Raw genomic sequence first — 18,563 nt, 5'->3', positions numbered from 1 at the left:
CACACACACACACACACACACACACAAAACCAACATTAAAAAGCAGAATGGGAAACCAGACATGCATTTTTAAACTAGATTATAGACTTCTACAGGGACCCTCATATAAGGAAAGAAGAAAAAAGGGGAAGAAGATCTCAACATTTACAAACAGCCTTAGTCTACTGCACAAGTCCCGCTGGTGTGAACCCTAGCTCGTCCAAGCTCACCAGTCCCTCCTCCCTTAAACATTCAGGCCACTGTACCAGTCCAGGGCCCAGGGTACCTCCCCCTGACGCATCTGACCTTGTGACCTTTGAAGCCTGCCCCTGAGCGACCCCAGAAAGAACTCCTCAGTGTGTTCAGCAACCATAAAGCCATCCCTCCCCCTTTCTGCTAGTGAACTGGCAGGAGAAAACATCACCCGGGGAGAAAGGGTGAGTTCCTCCATTGCTTCCCAGTGCACCTCTCCTGTGAGCTTTTAATCTGACTACAGCTGAAGGCAGCCCTCATGGAGCCTCTTCATACTTTAATTACATTTAGCCAAACCTTTGAAAGAAAAAAGAGAAACAGTGCCACCTAACTGCCCAAGGAGCTCTGTTCTTGAGGCTGCTGTTCCCCTCTCTTCTTACTGCATGTTAATTAACAGTCCCTTGCAGGTGTCCCTCTCCCTGCAACTCACTGTTACCTTGGCTGATGATAATTTCACGGGGAATATCCACAGCAGACGTGATCTCAAGAGCAAAATGGCAATTTCACTGGGCTTCCACTTGAAGCACTGTTGCTGGCCCTTGGAGGTAATCTAGGTATTGCTGGATTACCAATATGTTTTACTCAGTTACCCTTAACAATCCTCGGATGAATTTCCTTTATGATACACTGACACATTCAAATTATCGATACTTGTGGTCCTATCCACAACCAGATCTTCTATATTAAACATTCTAAATAGCTGACCACTAGTAAAACATGGTTTTTTTAATTCAATGAATAATCAGAACATTTATAAAATAACTAAAATGCACATTAACATGTTTCAAAGCAGAGAGTACAAGAAAGTATGAAACGTTAAAAATATACCTGATTTAATAAGGTCTGTTGGGGGGGGCAATTGTCCCAAGTTAGGACATTATGCATCATGGCCTCAAAATGGTTTTTGTCACATCATTAAACCCACCAAAGCCCAAACAATGATGAGTGAGCCTTCTGTAGCTCAGAAGGAGCTTGGAAAAACTCCATATGCCAACTCTCTCCCTTTCCTCAGCCCAAGTTAGGTGCTGAGGAAGTCCTCGCTCTCTCCTCAACCATGAAGGGCTCCTCACCTGGGTCTTCTATATATACTGTGCAGTTACAGACTAATGTAATCCAAGTATCAAAAGAACAAAAGGTGGACAGAAATTCCTGACATGTCTTAGAGGAAGAAAGAAAAGTGTGCAAGCCTGGTGTTTACAAACCCTTTAGGTAAGCCTCCCCAAAGCTCTACTCAATGCCGCAATAAATACATAAATAAAGAGGTGAATGAATGAATGAGAAATAAATAGATCATTAATAAATAAATAAAGAAAGAAATCAAACAGCTAAATGGTGGACTCCAAAGTCAACACACTCATTCTACAGACAGATTCAGAAAGAGATGGGAACCACCGCCCACCAGTCCTATTACAGACTCTGGATTTGAATAAGAATGGCCCCCATAGGTCTCTATATCTAAACGCTTGGTCTCCAGTTGGTAGAACTCTTGGGAAAGGATCAGAAGACATGGCCTTGTTGGAAGAGATGGGTCACTGGGGACAGGCTTTGAGGTTTCAAAAGCCTGGTGCAATCCCAGTCATTCTCCCCTGTGGCCCCGTGTTTATGGATCGAGATGTACATTCACAATTCAACCCAGTACCATGCCTACCTGCTGCCATGTTCCCAGCCATGATGGTCAAGCCTCATCTTCTAAAACTGTAAAACCCAAATAAACACTTTCTGCTAAAGTTTCCTTAGTCAGGGTGTCTTATCACAATGATAAATATGTAACCAAGACAATGCCTTTATAAACGGATATCAATAATAATCTCAAAAACATCACATCCAGGTTTGGGTGGCTGTGGCTATGAACTATCCATACATAGTACATTCATTTCTAGCCCTTATAAGGATTATGTATAGATAACATTATTTCCTATATGTTTCAGAATCTCAATTTTGAGTAGCTGCCAAACACATTAAAATATTTCCTGGAAAGTTGGAAAGATGACTCAACAGGTAAAGGCAACATAGTAATTTTTGTGAGAAGTAAACTCTGTAAGAAGCATTTATTGCTTCTTATAGCAATATTCAAACTGAAAGAATTCAGTATAACCTAATTCTACTGCACTCTCATACACATATCCTGGGCAAGAACATGGCTTATAAAATCTTTACTACATTAGAAATGAGTACATATGCGGGAGAAATAGCATAGCAGAACTTGTGTGCCACAGCCAAACTACAGGCAGATAGGCTCATGGACTACATGTTACAGCCAAACCAAGGCAGATAGGCCCACAAACTACTCCTTCAGTAAGTCACTCCTTCAGTTCACACTCTTAAAGAAATAGTCTAGAGTATTTCAAAGGCCCTCACTATTCAACGCTAAGAGTCTCTAGGAAAGTGTGGCCCCAGCACACACTGGGAAGCACCTGGCTTCAGAAAGCTTTCCCAGGCTGCAGGCTTTCACCCCCAGTGCCAGCAAAAGGGACTGGAAACAAAAGACCAACCAACCAACCAACAAGAAACAGAAGTGCCCAGAAAGATGCTGTAAGAGCCCCAGAAGGATCTCCATTACAGGGACAAGAGGGCATGCCCCTGCCTCAACCCAAACCTCAGAAAAAAAAAAAAAAAAAAAAAAAGCTTTGAGATCAGGAAAGCTGAAACATAGCTCTCAAACAAGATTCATGTCTCTAAACCTCATGACTTCAAGTGTCAGGGCATCCAGGGCTAGGACACGATTTTCTATTTCAGGTCTTCTTGTAGAGGCAGACACCTGTGTTGGCCTAGAGACGTAAGATACACAAACAGGATCTTCTTTAAATTCCAAGGTTTACATATTTAAATTGTGTTAAACTGATCAAAGCAATGCTTTTATCATCTATTTATTCAAATGTTTTTTTTTTTCCCTGTTACTCAATTTTTTAATCCCAAGTACAGTCTACATGACCATCTACCAGGGATCCTGCAAAAATAAGCCTATATCAGTTCTAATGATAGAACAGGACACTTCCAGTTTTAACACTTTCTCATTTTCTAGAAACACCATGAATATGTGATAGAATAATAAAATAATATAATTTGAAATAAAGGGATAAACTCAGCTGCCTCCACACATGCATGCATGACTTTACATCCTCGCTCACACACACACACACACATAACCAAGCACAACATGACTATAAGTGCACCTTGGCTAACAGCTGGTTGGCGGGAATGCAGTTAGTAGATGGCCCACTCCACCTTCAAACCACTTGGTCATTTTAAGCTAACCTATGTAATAGGTTGTATGTATAGGTAACCTATATATGCACTGTCTAACCTCTGGTGCTACTCAAACCAAGACTCGATTGTAAAATAGAATAACAGAAAAGTAATTGGTCATACATACAAACAATGTCTGGCTAACAAGTTAAGACACAGTATCTGACTGAGGACTAACATCAACAGTCGTATTGTCATTATCAGGTTTAAATTTTGAAAAGATGAAGATGACTCTGAAAATACCAAAATTCATATGAAATGAGTGTGCCTGACAGGAAAGGTAAGGTGCAAATCTCAGGGACCCAAAGATAGCAGGCTCAATTTCCTGTAACTTCTTTAAAAGACTTTTCAGTTCCACAAGAAATATGCTGGGCACACATGCATCATTTTACTGTGATGGCCTCGGTGAAAGACATTTCAAGCAGTGTGGGTTAGAGAGAGGCAGGAGCTAAGGAGACTGAAAGAGACAGGGAGAAAGAGGGGAAGAGGATGTGAATGGATAAAATTATCTCTACAAGTAATTTAACCTGTTTCTTTTTACTTCTGGTCTCCAGTAACATTTTTAAATAAGTAGTCTGAAGAAAATCTGAAGAAGTGTTTGTTGCTCACACACAAAAGCATTACTATCGTTGAATTTCTTATCTTCCTCTGTGACCCAAAACTCAGTGAGAACCTTTGAAAGCGCAGTGTTTGCAGTTTCCAGAGAGTGAGACAGATCTTCCTTCTTTGGGGCCATAGGCCAGCGGGGGCCCTGGAACAATACAGAAATGACACAAGCCAGGAAGATGTCCCTTGTCTCCACACAGGGTTGATTAAACCTCACACACATGACCTCCAGGGGCAGCGCTGCAGGATCCAGCTAGCAAAAAGCAGAGCTGGTGTAAAGGTAACTAGGCTTTGCCATGATGCCACAGGCCATCTGTGAATCAGAACAGAGTTTCTCAATTAGGAACCTGACTTGGATGTCCTAACTCGCACTCTCTACCCTATCCCTTGCAAAAGTATGTTCTCCAACTCCTCTCTTAGAGCTAGAAGATCCCAGATACCAGCAGCTGACCCTCCCAAATGAACTCCAAAGGCCAGGGGTGTTTCCTGAGCAGAAAAGAGAGCGTCATGCTGAGAACAGGCACATCACCTGTACTCAGAAACACTGCTGACCCAAGATATGCATGAATCAGGTCCCTGAGTCAGTCATAAGAGCATCATGCCACACAACATGGAGATGGCTCAGAGGAGTCAGCCTGTGGTCCTGTAGGTTGCTTAGAGAAAGGTCAGAACCTAGGTATGTCTTCAGCTCCTCAGATCTCTACACACCCAAGGCCTAGTGCAGCCTTCACCAAAGTCAGAAACATCACTCTGTAATAAGAGTCCACAAAGCTATTGAATATAACTTTGCTACAAAACTTGGTTAGGAAAATGAGTGTTGATACGATACAAACAAACAAACAAAAAACAAAAAACAAAGCCGAATGAATCTGATCCCCATTACTAAAAGACAAACAGCTAAATAGGAGACAGATGGCAGATGGATGCATGTGTCTACACACATACACATGCAACTGTACATAGAGAAAATTCCATAGACCGAAGCCTAAATCTGAGATCCAAATCAGCCTTAACTCAGTTGTATAAGTCAGTTCTTTAAGCTGGTATTAATCATTCAGGTCTTTCCCCTGATGTGACACTTCCTATCTGACAACTCATCAACAACACATCTCCTACCACATAGACATTTTTTTTTTAACGAGAGATCAGGAGCTGTGGCATATTAAGAAGTTCTTTAAACTCTGGTAACTTTTTCTGGGGCTCTGCTGTCATCCTGTCTTCTTCCAGCATGGAATATAACATGAGTAATAGGCCAGCCAGGAATATGCAGCAAGATCCTGTCTCAACCACACCACACCATACCCCACCCCACCACACCACCCTAAATACCCTAAAACAGACTGTTTCGGTAAGTCACAACTAAGACCGCATCCTGCTTCCCCTTATTTGTCAGTGTGAACCAGCCCAGATGTAACTGAGAGAAGCCTGATTGTGGAATAATAACATATATCACATTAGGCTATGGACGTGTTGGTAGAGGATATCCTGATAATTAATTATCTTGTTAATTAGCATAGGTGGGCTCAGCCCACTGTTGGTGGCACCATTCCTAGGCTCTAGGTAATAAGAGCCCAAGCAGTGCTCCTCCATGGTTTCTGCTAACGTGGGACAGCAGAAGCATCTCCATCAGCTAACTTTGGTATGTGACAATACTTACAGCTACTCGGTTGAGAGTTCTAGAAATATGAAAGAAAACACAATTTACAATCATGTTTGTAACTGTCCCTCTTGCAGCGTGTTGGTGAGGAATATCTGATATAAATAGTTTCTTTGTTCTTTTACTTCTCATGCATACCAATGGGCTCTGTCTTGAACATGGATGTAACCCAGTTCTGGGTAGACTGACGATGATAATTGCCTTGATAAACACCCTATTGATGATCTACAGTGATAGAGTAGATATCACTACTCACACAGACAAGACCTCAACAACCCCTAAAAGTGGATATATGTGCCTTCAAATCCATAGTCTGTTAACCTTAACTCCTTCTAAGCTAAAATGTTGTGTAAAGATGCCCTGAAAAAAATTCAAGTGACTTCTGGGAGTAAAACCCCAGAGAATTCAGTGCTGTACTTGAGAAAGAAAATAGACTCTTAGTTCTAACCATCCACAGAAAGTCAGTGAATGAACTGCAGACTTTGTGTACCAAGATGATATCTCTAATAATTCACCTTTATGGTGGTAACGACCAGGCCAATAGGGTGTAATGACATGAAATTAAAGAATATTCTCTGCCATAAAATAAAAGAAAAAAAAGACCCTTGAATTCCTCTTTGATATCTGACTATAATAGTAACAAACTGTAGGGCTAAAGGTCGGGTCTCATGTCTTCAATCAACTCAACTCTTTGCCAGTTACTAACAAAATCCCTAGCTGTGAGGAACTTTGTGGATCTGCTTTCCTGTGTAGCTGTCACCCTATGGACTCAGAGTCATTGCAGTTTTACTAGCAGGGTGTCTAATGTCCCAGGCAGTTTTTAATCTTTGGAAGTATGTAGCAACAAATCCATGCTTATCCCCAAAAAGTTTCCTGGAGGAAGCAGCAAAGCAGAGCTCTGTGCCTCACTCACAACAGTCACCACAAGGATGCTTGCCGAAAGGTCTTGGCCCTGTGTTGGGGAGTGCAGAAGCAACCGAGGGAGGTGCCACTAGAAAGGCAGTTCCCAAAAGGCAGAAGCCCGCTAGGCAGAAGGGTGCTGCACCCCACAATCACCCCCAAAATCACTATCTGAACACCACTGCTGCACACGCATGTGCTTGGAGTGTGGAAGGACTGGGCTCAGCTTCCAGATTGCAAACCTCAGATTTAATATGGCCACTTCAAAAGGCAGCAATCGATGGGACAAGGAACGGGGTTTTAATGGTGGTGGTGAGTTGTTTTGGTTTTTTTTTTGTTTGTTTGTTTTTTGTTTTGGGGGATTGGGCTTCATTTTTGTGTTTTAGTTTTTTTATTTGAGGGGTTGGTTTTTCTTTTTATGGAGATATACACACACAAACACACAAATACACACACACACATATACACACACACACACACATATATGTCATGATGAGTAAGAAGAGCATTAGAGCATTATGGTAAGTTAAAAAGAAAATTGCTCAAAAGTAGAGAACTGGAGGATGCCTCAGATTGTAAAGTGCTTGCTTCTTACAAACATGGAATGCCAGGTACAGGTGTGTATGCCTGTTATCTTGTCCCTGAAGAGAATCACAGGGGCTTGTTGGCCAGAGAGTCTAGCTAAATGAGGAAGCTACCTTCAGTGAGAGACCCCGTCTCTAAAAATAAAGTTAAGAACAATTGAAGAAAACATCCAGTGTGGACATCTGGTCTCTCCACACAGGAGCACGTATGTGTACATTTACGTATATATCACATATATATGTATATAAACACACGTATACATATATACATATACACATATACGCATACATACACACCTTATATACACACACATATATATGCACACATGCACATGCACCTACACATATACTAGAAATAAGTAAATAAACTAAGTAAGTAAGTAGACCCTGGAATTAGGATTTAGACTTGAAAAGATGAGACAGAAGGATTCCAAGCACAAACGTAGTCTGGGCTATGTATTTAGCTCAAGTCCAGTCTGAGGTATACAGAGACACTTTGATTCAAGTGTAAAAATAAAGAAAAACAAAGAAAAAAGTAAAAGGAAGAAAACATACATCCAGCTAATTATTCAGTTGAACATACCAGCAAGAAGCTATAAACATCAGACCACAAACAACAGAAGGCATCCGGTCAGTAGAATCTGCTGTTTATCTTAGCAGCACCCTCAATATGCAACTAATGTTTTAAGTACAGTGATTTCACATTTTCCTAAAGTGCAGATTTCTAGCTAACTTTTTTATATTAGTGACTATCTTTTAGATCAGGTAAAACTCATTTTACCCAAGCCTCTAGTCTCGCTGATGTCTCCACGGCTCTGAGTGACAAGTGTCACAACAAGCCAAGCTTCTACTAAAACCATCCTCTCCGTCTCCCTGGAAAATGGCCAAAGCCAGGGAAACAGTGACCAGGAGGCCTTTCCCTGTCTTCTTTAACAACCACACAGCTTCTCAGGCTGCAGATCTGGGAAGAGGAGCCCTGGGTCCTTTACCTTTCCTTGTTCTCTCATGCATAGGCAGTTTTGTCCCATCCTACCTCAGGATACCCTGGAGACACCCCCCCCCCATTTCTAACCACCTCCATTCCCATCTTGCTGCTCCAAGAACCACTGACTCCCACCTGGACATACACCATGGGGTCTTATTTATACCTACATAAGTCCTGCAGGTGGTGGCCAGGGGTGCTTTGATTGGTGTAAAACAGGTCATGCCACACTCCTGCAGACTCCTCATGGCCTCCTTGTCTGTTTCCTTTGCCCAGCTAGCTTGTGGCTATCCTCAGAGACCTTTATCACTCCATAGAGCCAATTAGGTCTGCCTGCTGGACTTTCTCACCATCATCCTCAAGTCTGACTTGCACGTACCATGTTTTTGTGCGACCAGTTGTTATCTCTCCCTGAATTACGCTATGAATGCTATAGAAGCCACGCTCCTGTCCATACACATAGCAAACAACTGACACATTGTGGGTTCCTGGTAAAATGTCTCACATTCCTTCTCAAGAATGTGGAGAGATTGTTCAGTTGGTAAAAGTTAGGGTTAGGGTTAGGGTTAGGGTTAGGGTTAGGGTTAGGGTTAGGGTTAGGGTAAAAGTTCTTGCCATGCAAGTGTGAGGACGAGAGTGTGGATCTTCAGCGACCATGTGGAAGCCCACACAACACTATAACCCTATCAATGGGGTTAAAATGGGACATTGAAGAGGTAGGGACGGGATGAAGGATGGGCAGATTCCTGGAGCCCAGTGGCTGGCCAGCCTAAGCCCTAACATTTTCAGCATCTGTCTTCAAGCGGGACAAGCTACAGAGCCTCCACAATGTCTGGCTTCTTTGAGTAAACATTCCCATGTGAGCTCAGATGAACATAAATGGGCGGATAAAGCTTGTGCAGGTGACAATGAGCGGCGGTCACCCGTGGCAATGAGAGACATCCAAGGCGCTGCAAGCAAAGCAGTGACAGCCCTTGGGGCTTTGGGAGTCAGGGCTTTTCTTTTCCCAATGTTACACACACACACACACACACACACACACATCATTCAGACTTGCAAAATGAAAAAGGGATAAATTCTCCTCACACACACGATTCTAAAAAATATCACAACAACGCAAATGCATACATAAAAGAATTTTTTTGTGTGGATGAATGAACTAAGGATTTTCTTTTCTTTCCCAAGTCTTCTAATTCACTATCTTGCTGATGAAGAAGTCATATTTTTTGGAGAATGTGTTAGCAACACTGGGACTCGGTGATTTTCTTTATTGGAAGGATGTCCCCATAAAACACTGCACTCAAAATACTGTTGCTTGTGTACAAAGAGCGGCATTTTGCTTTGCCGGCTACAAAATACTGAGTATGTCAGAGGAATGTCCGTATTCCTAAAGCAGGAGACAAACCAGACCCATCGTTCACACTGCAGCACTGGGTAACATTGAGATCGTCTCTTCCTAGCCAAGTTCAACGTGTCCACTTGGGTTTCTCATTAGCATCCGAGTGGGACCGTTGTCTGCTCTGCTGGTTGGCCACTAGCTTTCCTGTTCTAAGGACATCTGCTTGGCCTCTGTGACTTGCCAAAATGTTGCTTTCTCTCACTGAGCCCATCCTTGGGTGCCGCCAGCAGTCAATCTCTGTCAGCTGTCTCGGTTTTTATTTTGTTGTTTTGATTTGAGATTTGCCACCCTGAAACACAATGTCTGAGTGGTCCCTACCTCTCCTCACTGATGTCAGTTCCCCTTTCTGATGAAGGTGATTTCAGTGTCTCTTCTAATATCTTATAAACTGAACTGATCTGAGATAGCACTAGTCCCAAACCCACTGGGTCTGGCTCTCCTGACTCCCAATTCACCAGCAGTAGCATTCTTTTCTAATTAAAACAACTGACTAGAGAATGGACAGTGATGCCAGGGTTTGTTCCACCTCTCCTTAGCCCTGGGGAAGGGAAGACACAATATAAGAAAGGACGGGAGATGAGAGCTGGGGTCCTTGTGACTGGAGAATGAGCTGCTGATGGGATCCTAAGCCACATGACTCACCATAGCCCTTCCTGGTAAGAACTTCCTACCTGCAAAGCACTTTGCACAATCTCTGCTGCCTGGTCACATACAGATTCAATCTCTCTGTCTCTGTCTCTGTCTCTGTCTCTGTCTCTGTCTCTCTCTGTCTCTCTCTCTGTCTCTCTCTGTCTCTCTCTGTCTCTCTCTGTCTCTCTCNTCTCTCTCTCTCTCTCTCTCTCTCTCTCTCTAATGAGTAGGTACTTGGCCACATGTAGTACCACAGCAGACCTTGCAAGCTGTTTCCTTACTGCTGAAGATGAGGCAGGTATCAAAGGCACACTCCACTCAGATGCTGCAGAGGCAGCTAGTAGTGCTCTGTCCTTAGAATCCTGCAGTCATCTGTAAACACTACAACCAGGTTCCTCTTTGTGGTGGAAGCTTGGTCAGTTTCTCAACTTAGTTCTGTCTTCAGCTCACCTCCCCCAGCAGTACTCATGGGAAACAGTTGGAGAGATCATTTAAGCATTAGATTGAGGCTAACATTATCCAACAAATTATTAATGCAACGATGCCATAGCCTAGCCTAGTCCTCCATGAAATGTAAACTCCCTGCAGCCTCATACCACACATTAATCAGTGTAATTTCAACTCAGCCCATCTGGCAGTTCAAAACTATCTCTCCTCTTTGAACCTTTATCGAGATCCCCATAGTTACGATGAGGAATAATAAATGAAGCTGGATGTCTTGGCATCTCACAAGATTGAGCACCAAGAGCAAACATCACCTCAAACCCACCCTACCTGTGTGCCACTTCACCTTCCTTTCAGGGTCAAGGGGATTAGAAAACACCAGGATATCCCACGACACCATTCAGCCAGAACCTGAAGCCCCGAGCTGCTACAGGCGTCGTCTAGAAAGAGCAGTGAACACAGGATGGTAGGACAAGCAGCTGGCAAGTCTGGGTGGAGACCAAACAGACCTGAAGGAGGACTGACTATACCTCTAGCCACTGACTTCCAGCTAACTTCCTCTAACGACCACGCCCAGCAGCCTCAGAGGGCACAGTGACCACCTGAAGGGCCTCCGGGTGTATCCAGCACTTGGGAGGCGGAGGCAAACAGGACTACAAGGCTATCCCCCACTACTGCAAGGCTAGCCTCAGCTACTGACAAATTTGGGAATAACTAACTAGGTATCACGAGACACTGTCTTCAGAGAGTAAATGAATGAGTGAATACATGAAATAATTAGAAGAGTGTAAGTGAACAGAGGTACACATAACAAGAACAGTGTGAAGATGTTAAGCATTAGCAGATCAAAGGCTGTGGAAGAAATACTCAGGTAGCCAACTTCCCACCTCCAGAGAACTCTTTCACCAACCTGGCATTTAACTGTGCTGCCGGACCCACATGTGTTTTCACCCCTGAGGAGCTAACCCAGGAAGGCCTGGGGAGCAGACAGAGTGGAGAAGACAGAGCGACAGAGGCCAGCATGGTCTACCCACACCCCAGGCATGGTAGTTACAGAGAGAGTCTGACACTGCGGGGTGTCCGCACTGCGCCCCTTCCTGGCTTTGAGCGCCCAGGGCAATGAGGCAGGGAGAAGACAGGACCCCGGGTGGATGGTCAGGGTAGAGGAGACAGACTCGGACTTCCATCCCAGAGGAGTGGAACACAAAAGTGCAAGTGCAAGTGCTGGGGAAGGCTGGGGGTGCGGGGCTACCCCAGGTCGGTCCGGCTGCACCCCAACAGCTGAGGAACGAAGCCATGCGAAGTGGGCGACAAGTGGGGTGTCTCTTGGCCCCGCAACGAGAGAGAAGCGAGGAGCTCATGCCATCGCCCCTTGCCCCGAGCGCTGCCCCCCACCCACTCGGGCGCGCACCCTGCTTACCCCAGTGTCCCGCAGCAGCTGCCGCGGGTGAGGTGCACCGGCCCAGGGCGCGGGAAACGCCCCCACCGCGCACGCGCATGCTCCTGCCGCACCTGCCTGGCTCTACGCCCCACCGCGTGGCATTCAGTCCGGGTTTCTCCTGGTGATGCTGCCATCCCTACCCCCACCCTCGCACTGTCTCCCTTGACTCCTGGGATCCGAGCCGCACGCCCTGCCACTCCCCTGCCAGCCTCTCCCTGCAGCCGAGTCCCAGGCATTCTCCTGCCTACACCTCCTGCACCCTGGTGGATGCTGAAACCTCTTGCCGCTGCTGCTGGCTTTTGACTTCGCCACCCACGTGTACAGGGAAACCTACGGGACAGAGATGACGGGATACTTCTTACATGGAAAGGGGATGGGTGAGAGGAGGCTACCAGCCCGGTCCTAGCAGTGTGGGCTGAGAAACGGGAGCTGCTGAGCTTCTGCTCTCTGGGAACTTACAAGTTGAGTCAGACTCACTAACTTTGGCCTTTCCTTTGCCAAAGTCACTGATTTGATGAGGATCTTGTTTAAATCCCTTTGTGTTTGATAGCTGATAATTAAAGGCTATGTTTTGTGACTTTGGAGTGAAATTTTCTTTCTTGGGGGTATGTAAGTCCAAATATGCAGACAATAGCTATCTGATGGGTACAAATTAAGTACTAGGCTTTTGCTTTGAGCAAGAAGGACGTTACTTTCACAAGATCAACATCCAGAATCTTCCTTTGAGTTTGTTGTTGATTACCATACACTAAGAATTGGAAACCTGTAGGCAAGACTTCTCATTTGCTAAAACATAACGTGTGGGTGTTGAAAAAAAATATGAAACCATTTGCTAATGTGTTTTTATTAATTATTTTATTTATTTACATTTATATTGTTGTCGCCTTCCCGCTAATGCAGCTTTTAATTAGAAACGAAGATCACAAGAACTTGTATCAATGTACATGTAACTGGTCCCTCGTACTCTAATTAGTTAAGAAAAAGATTTGAGGGAAAAAAAGTGACAAAGACGAGCCATCAAGAGTAAGGCGAGGAAACGAGGCTAAAACAAATCCTACTGAAGTGGTGCGCTCATTTCTGCCTTGTTTAAATACGCTTGTGCTAAGACCTATGGGGGTGGTGGGTGATACATTTCCTTAACACAAGTCAAAAAATAGAACTACCGACAGAAAGAGGCAAACAAGCTCAGAAATCTTCGAAAGTCGAAGAGCACCTGGGTTAACCTGGCTACTGTCTTAGGAAGCATGAAAAGTTGGCTGGATCCTTGTGCAACTGACCACATCAAATCAGATGGGAACCAGTGGAGGAATGGGTGATCCGATTCCTCCTGCCCTGCTACTCACAGGACACAGTACAACAGAGGCAGCAAGTGCCTAAGGAGCGGGCCACCATAACATCCGCCTGATGAAGGTCTAGAGCTTCAGTCGCTGCAGTGTCGTCCTGGCCCTTCCCAGTCGTGTTTACCATATAGGAATCTAAATCTGGGTCATACAAACATCAGAACCATTTCATCACAGAGTCAAGAGTGCTTCTAGTTCCAGCTGCCCCTCAGCAAAACTTGATCGGTGTCACACACAAAAGAAAGCTGAGTTGAATCCATGTACATCGCCTTCATTACCTACCTTCGTTGATTTTTAAACGGAAATTATAACTTTATTAATGGTATTAATGGTTTATGAATGGTATTAGGGTGGAAATCATGAAAGCCCAGATACTCCGTTTTCATGGACTAGATTTCTTTCTGAAGGACACACAAATAAGTCAGTGGACAATGCAGCATGCCTTCTTGTGGCTGCTGCCAGGTGTTTGCATTTCTGCAGAGAATTGACAACCAAGGAGTATACGCAAAGAAGCTGATGTCTGTTCTCAAATCATACTGCTACTTAAATTTTATGGAAACCCAAGCAGGAAAGAATTCGCACACTTCTGATAGAACTTTTAGACTGTTACAGTTCAGCCCTTTTCATTTGAATAGCTGAAGATTCAAATGAGATACAACACTTGAGTATTGCAACCTAACCAAGGGATGCTGTGAGCAACCCGATTTTAATAACATGGGGCTTGTTAGATATTTTCCTTCTTTTATTAGGTTAACCCTAACATTCTCTGAATATGGCATGATTAGCAATGAGACAGCAGAACTCATCCAAGTGAAACCGAATCTCGGCCATTATTCATGTTTATATCTGTTTTTGGTTGGTAAAAAACAGCCCTTCCTGCTTGTTAAGATGGTAACCACAGTAACTCACCACGTTCTTCGATTTTCTCTGAGCTTCTGTCTGGGTGGTTATATTTCTTTTCTGAACTGGATTAAGTTGCATTCTTTACTGATGGATCAATAGTAGCATTAGTGGGTGATAGAGGTGTTTTGAAAGACTCACAGTTGTTTCTTGCATTTGTTTTGAGAGTGAGCTTGGAGTGAATACCTCCTCCTGCTCTGACGTGATTGATTCCAAACCCAAGCTGAGCTTAGCAGTCCACTGTTTCCCTGCTCACTTCAATCCTCAGTCTTCAACCAAGTGTATTTCCATATTAGCTCCATTGTTAATCATTTCTCTATTATGGATTCTCTCTCAGAACAATGTGTTTCTAAGCAGATTAGCTAATAGTAAATTTTACTTAATGGGCTGTAGTATAAATAATTTAGAGTTCTATTTAAATGTAAATATTGGTTCAGAAAGAAGTGTCAATTATATTGAATAATTTAAGCCACTTTTTAAAATGACATCACAGAGCTTCATAACCAAGATAATATGCATATTATAAATTTTGAATAAATGATTTTAAACCTATGTAAAAATCTGTTTGGCTTTTATATTTCTAGTTATCATCCTGTTAGTAGACATAGCTACAGTAAAGTCCCTGGTGGCTTCATGGCAGGAACCTGTAATTCTTCTACTCAAGAGATAAAAGCAGAATAGCCCCAAGTTAAGGCTAGCCTTGGCAAGTTCAAAGCTAACCTGAGCAATTTATCAAGGCTCTGTCTCAAAATATAATATAAAGGGGGCTGGTGCTGAAACTCTTCTGTGAAATGCTTGTCTGGGGTCACACACACACCCTTAAATTCTGGAATTTAAACTCCAATTTAAGTACAATATTTTTGGTAAAAGTTAATCTGTATTGACTGAACAGGACAGGATGCTCAAATCAGCACACAAACCTCACTTTCCAATACATGTGGTTCTGAAGAAACTACTGTGGGGCTTGTAAAAAGGAAAAGAAATTCCATAAGGAAACAGGTCAGCTCTTTCACCTGCTTGAGATTAGCCATGCTCAATCCTAAATATAAGACAGAGAAAATTTAAAAAAAAAAAAAGGAAGATTAAGTCCTAAGGAAGTCATATTTTCTTACTTTAGCAATATGCTTCCTTAAAGCTACAGCTAGACACTTGCTGAAGGGTACCTTATAGAACACATGCTAAAGCTGGGAGAGTGGTTTCTATTCCTTCCTCTGCTGTTCACCAACATGATGGAAATCAGCTGGCTCCAGTGGACGTGTGTCAACACACAGAATTTACCTTAGAGATCCCTATGGTCCATGACAAGATCTAGAGGGGAGCAGGAACATCCACAGCAACCGATTCTGTTAGTTCTCTAAGGGGTGGTAAGGCTAAAAGCAGCAGCTGAGACAAGACTAACAATTATCCTGACAGACATAAATGCTCCAAATATCAATGTTCCTTAGTCAACACGTTCCCAATACTACCGTCTACATAACAAGGCAAATGGTGTTCAAAGATTGCCTGTTGACCATGAAATGGGAACAAGCAAAGCAAGCTGCTCTTAATGGACAGTGCTAACAAGTGTAAACTGCCTGACACTGCATCCTCATGAAGGGTCCCAGCATCCTCATAGAGGCACCAAGCATCCTCATTGGGCACCCAGGATCTTTATATAGGGACACAGCATCCTCATAGGGGTACCCAGAATCCTCCTAGGGGCACCCAGCATCTTCATAGAAGGACCCAGCATCTTCATGGGGAACCCAGCATCTTCATGTAGGGACCTAGAATCCTCATAGGGGCACCCAGTATCCTCATAGGGGCACCCAGCATCATCATAGAGGAACTCAGTTTCCTCATAGGGGACCCAGCATCCTCAAGGTTGGACCCAACAACCTCATAGGGGGAACCAGCTTCCCCATAGGGGGGACACAGCATCCCCATAGAAGGACCCAGCATTTTCACAGAGGGACCCACCATCCTCACAGGGGGAACCTAGCACCCTCATGGGGGACTCAGCACCCTCATAGAGGACACTCAGCATCCTCACAGGGGGACATTGGCATCCTGACAGAGGGACCCAGCATCCTCATAGGAGCACCCAGCATCCTCATAGAGGGACCCAGCATCCTCACAGGGAGTCTGGACAAGTGTGCAATGAGGAGAATAACAGGGAGTCGGTAGGGGGAAGAGCCATCCACATCAGCTGCAGAAGCTATGAATGACACCCACATTTCTCTTGTAAAGTTATCCTTGGGACAGTCCCTGGTCACCACCTTGATGGAGCCCAGGTATTTAAGGAACTCCACCAGCAACAAGATACAATAATCTCTTAGAGAAGCTATGTCACAGACAAATAAGCCATTTATTTTTCTTTTTAGTGAGTGTTTTCTTAACTTCCTGAGTATCCAAAAATAACTTACCAGCATCCCTTATGTACTATCAGCCTGCAGCTAAATTTGTTTGAATTAGATCTGTTTTAGACTTAATTTTCTCTATTTATTAAAACATTAACCAAAGTTAAAAAAAAAGAATATGTTTTTACCTTAATACGTTTCTATTATTCTATTAAAAATAGAGTTCAATATTTTTCTACATGGAATATGCATGCATCTGTTCTTCTCAATTTTGACGCTGAAATTCTAAAATTCTCACAAGATTAAATTCTAATTTTAGAACATGTGTTGGTCTAAAGCTGTTTAAAGCAGCATTTCCATGAAAAAGTGTAATGCCTTCTCCTCAAAGGGACAAAGCCTGGACCTTTGTTTAGACCCTAGATTACAAAGTGTACAGTGAATGCCTTGAACCTAAATATTGAAATATTAAATAGCTCCTTGATTCTGGAATGAGTGCTATTAACTATCAAACCATTGGTGCTACCAGGAAAATAACACTTACTCATTTATTTGTGTATCTATTTGCTTATAATAAGAAATGCTTTTAGTCTTTGGCTCCTGACATAGGGTTCATAAAGCCAGAATATTCCAAGCAATAGAGTGTCTCTTATTACTTGCCACGAGCCCCTTCATATCACCCCATATTTATGCTAATGAGGATAGTGCTTTGTGGTAGGATCAGAGTGGAGTTGGTTAACAGAGGAGCCCAAAGGTCAGACAGTGGAAACTCTCAGCCCTACCCTATACAGGGTAAAACGGCAAAGGGGCCAGAGACTGAGAACAGGACAATTATAAAATGACCACAGGCTTTGAGAAACTTCACTACTAACCGACAGGTTTCTGTGTCAAGATGGCACCTAGTACCAAGGTGAGTTTTTAATCCAGCAATAGCAAACCAGTCACAAAGTTTATGTATTAATACACTAAAGTAATATTGTTTCCTTTTTTAAGTAACTAGCTAGGTGTTCCCTTTTCAGAAAGCTGGAACTTTGTAAAAAATTTCCCTTGATGGCAGAGATAAAAGTTACAGGGAGAAAATGTAAGTCTGGGTCTACATCCAGCCATAGTGGTACAGGCCAGTGATCTAACCACTTGGGAAGTTGAGGCAGAACAGTTGCCATGAGTTTGTGGCCAGTCTGGGCTATATAGCAAGATCCTGCCTCAAAAACAAAACAAGAGCAGAGGGTGTGGCTCAGTGGTAGTCCTTGCCTGGCATCCAGAAAGGCCAGGGTTCAATCTCAGTTGCAGCAGAAATCTTTTAAAATGACTGTAATTGTCCTGGGGAGATGAGTCAGTTGGTAGAGTGCTTGCTGTGTGAGCAAGAGAGCCTGAGCTCAGATCCTGGTACCCAGGTCAAGCACAAGGCACAATATTTCGCACCTCTAACCCAGCACTGAGACGGAGAAGGTAGGATCTCTGGGACCCACTAGCCAGCCAGGCTAGCTGAATCAATGAGTGCCGACCGCAGTGAGAGACCCTGTCTCAAAAAAGAAGTTGTAGAGCCATTAAAGAAGACATGACGTTGACCTCTGACCTCCACATGTGTACAAACCACACAAATGCACACGTGAATGGTTTTTAAGGTTTTTAAGGTTTTTAAGAAGCCTGCCTTGACCCTAAATGTAGGACAGCATACAGTATTGTCACTAATATAGTCCCAGTGTCCAAGTAATCTGGTAGTGTCCCTACACAGACACCTTATTCTGTGAATGCTCCATTCACTGTATATACAGACACAAGCTATTCTCATAACCTACCTGACAATGGCAAAACTTCCTTTGCAGGATTTGTAGACAGTGAGCTGTCCTTGGTAAAGAATGAGCCT

The 18,563-nt window shown here is 43.5% G+C and overlaps 1 protein-coding gene across 1 annotated transcript in view; it reads right to left on the bottom strand.

The window, feature by feature from the left end:
* Positions 1-12,163, bottom strand: part of L3mbtl4 (L3MBTL histone methyl-lysine binding protein 4) — a 339,815-nt gene extending 327,652 nt beyond the window's left edge. Inside the window, exon 1 of the mRNA XM_029470911.1 lies at positions 12,100-12,163. The gene's annotated coding sequence lies outside the window, so the exon portion shown is untranslated. The remainder of the gene's footprint in view (positions 1-12,099) is intronic.
* Positions 12,164-18,563: the final 6,400 nt, after the last annotated feature.

The sequence above is a fragment of the Mus caroli genome, chromosome 17, assembly GCF_900094665.2.
Source record: "Mus caroli chromosome 17, CAROLI_EIJ_v1.1, whole genome shotgun sequence".
Lineage (NCBI taxonomy): Eukaryota > Metazoa > Chordata > Mammalia > Rodentia > Muridae > Mus > Mus caroli.
The sequence above is the reverse complement of the archived record's forward strand: the minus strand, read 5'-3'. Positions and strand labels throughout refer to the sequence as shown.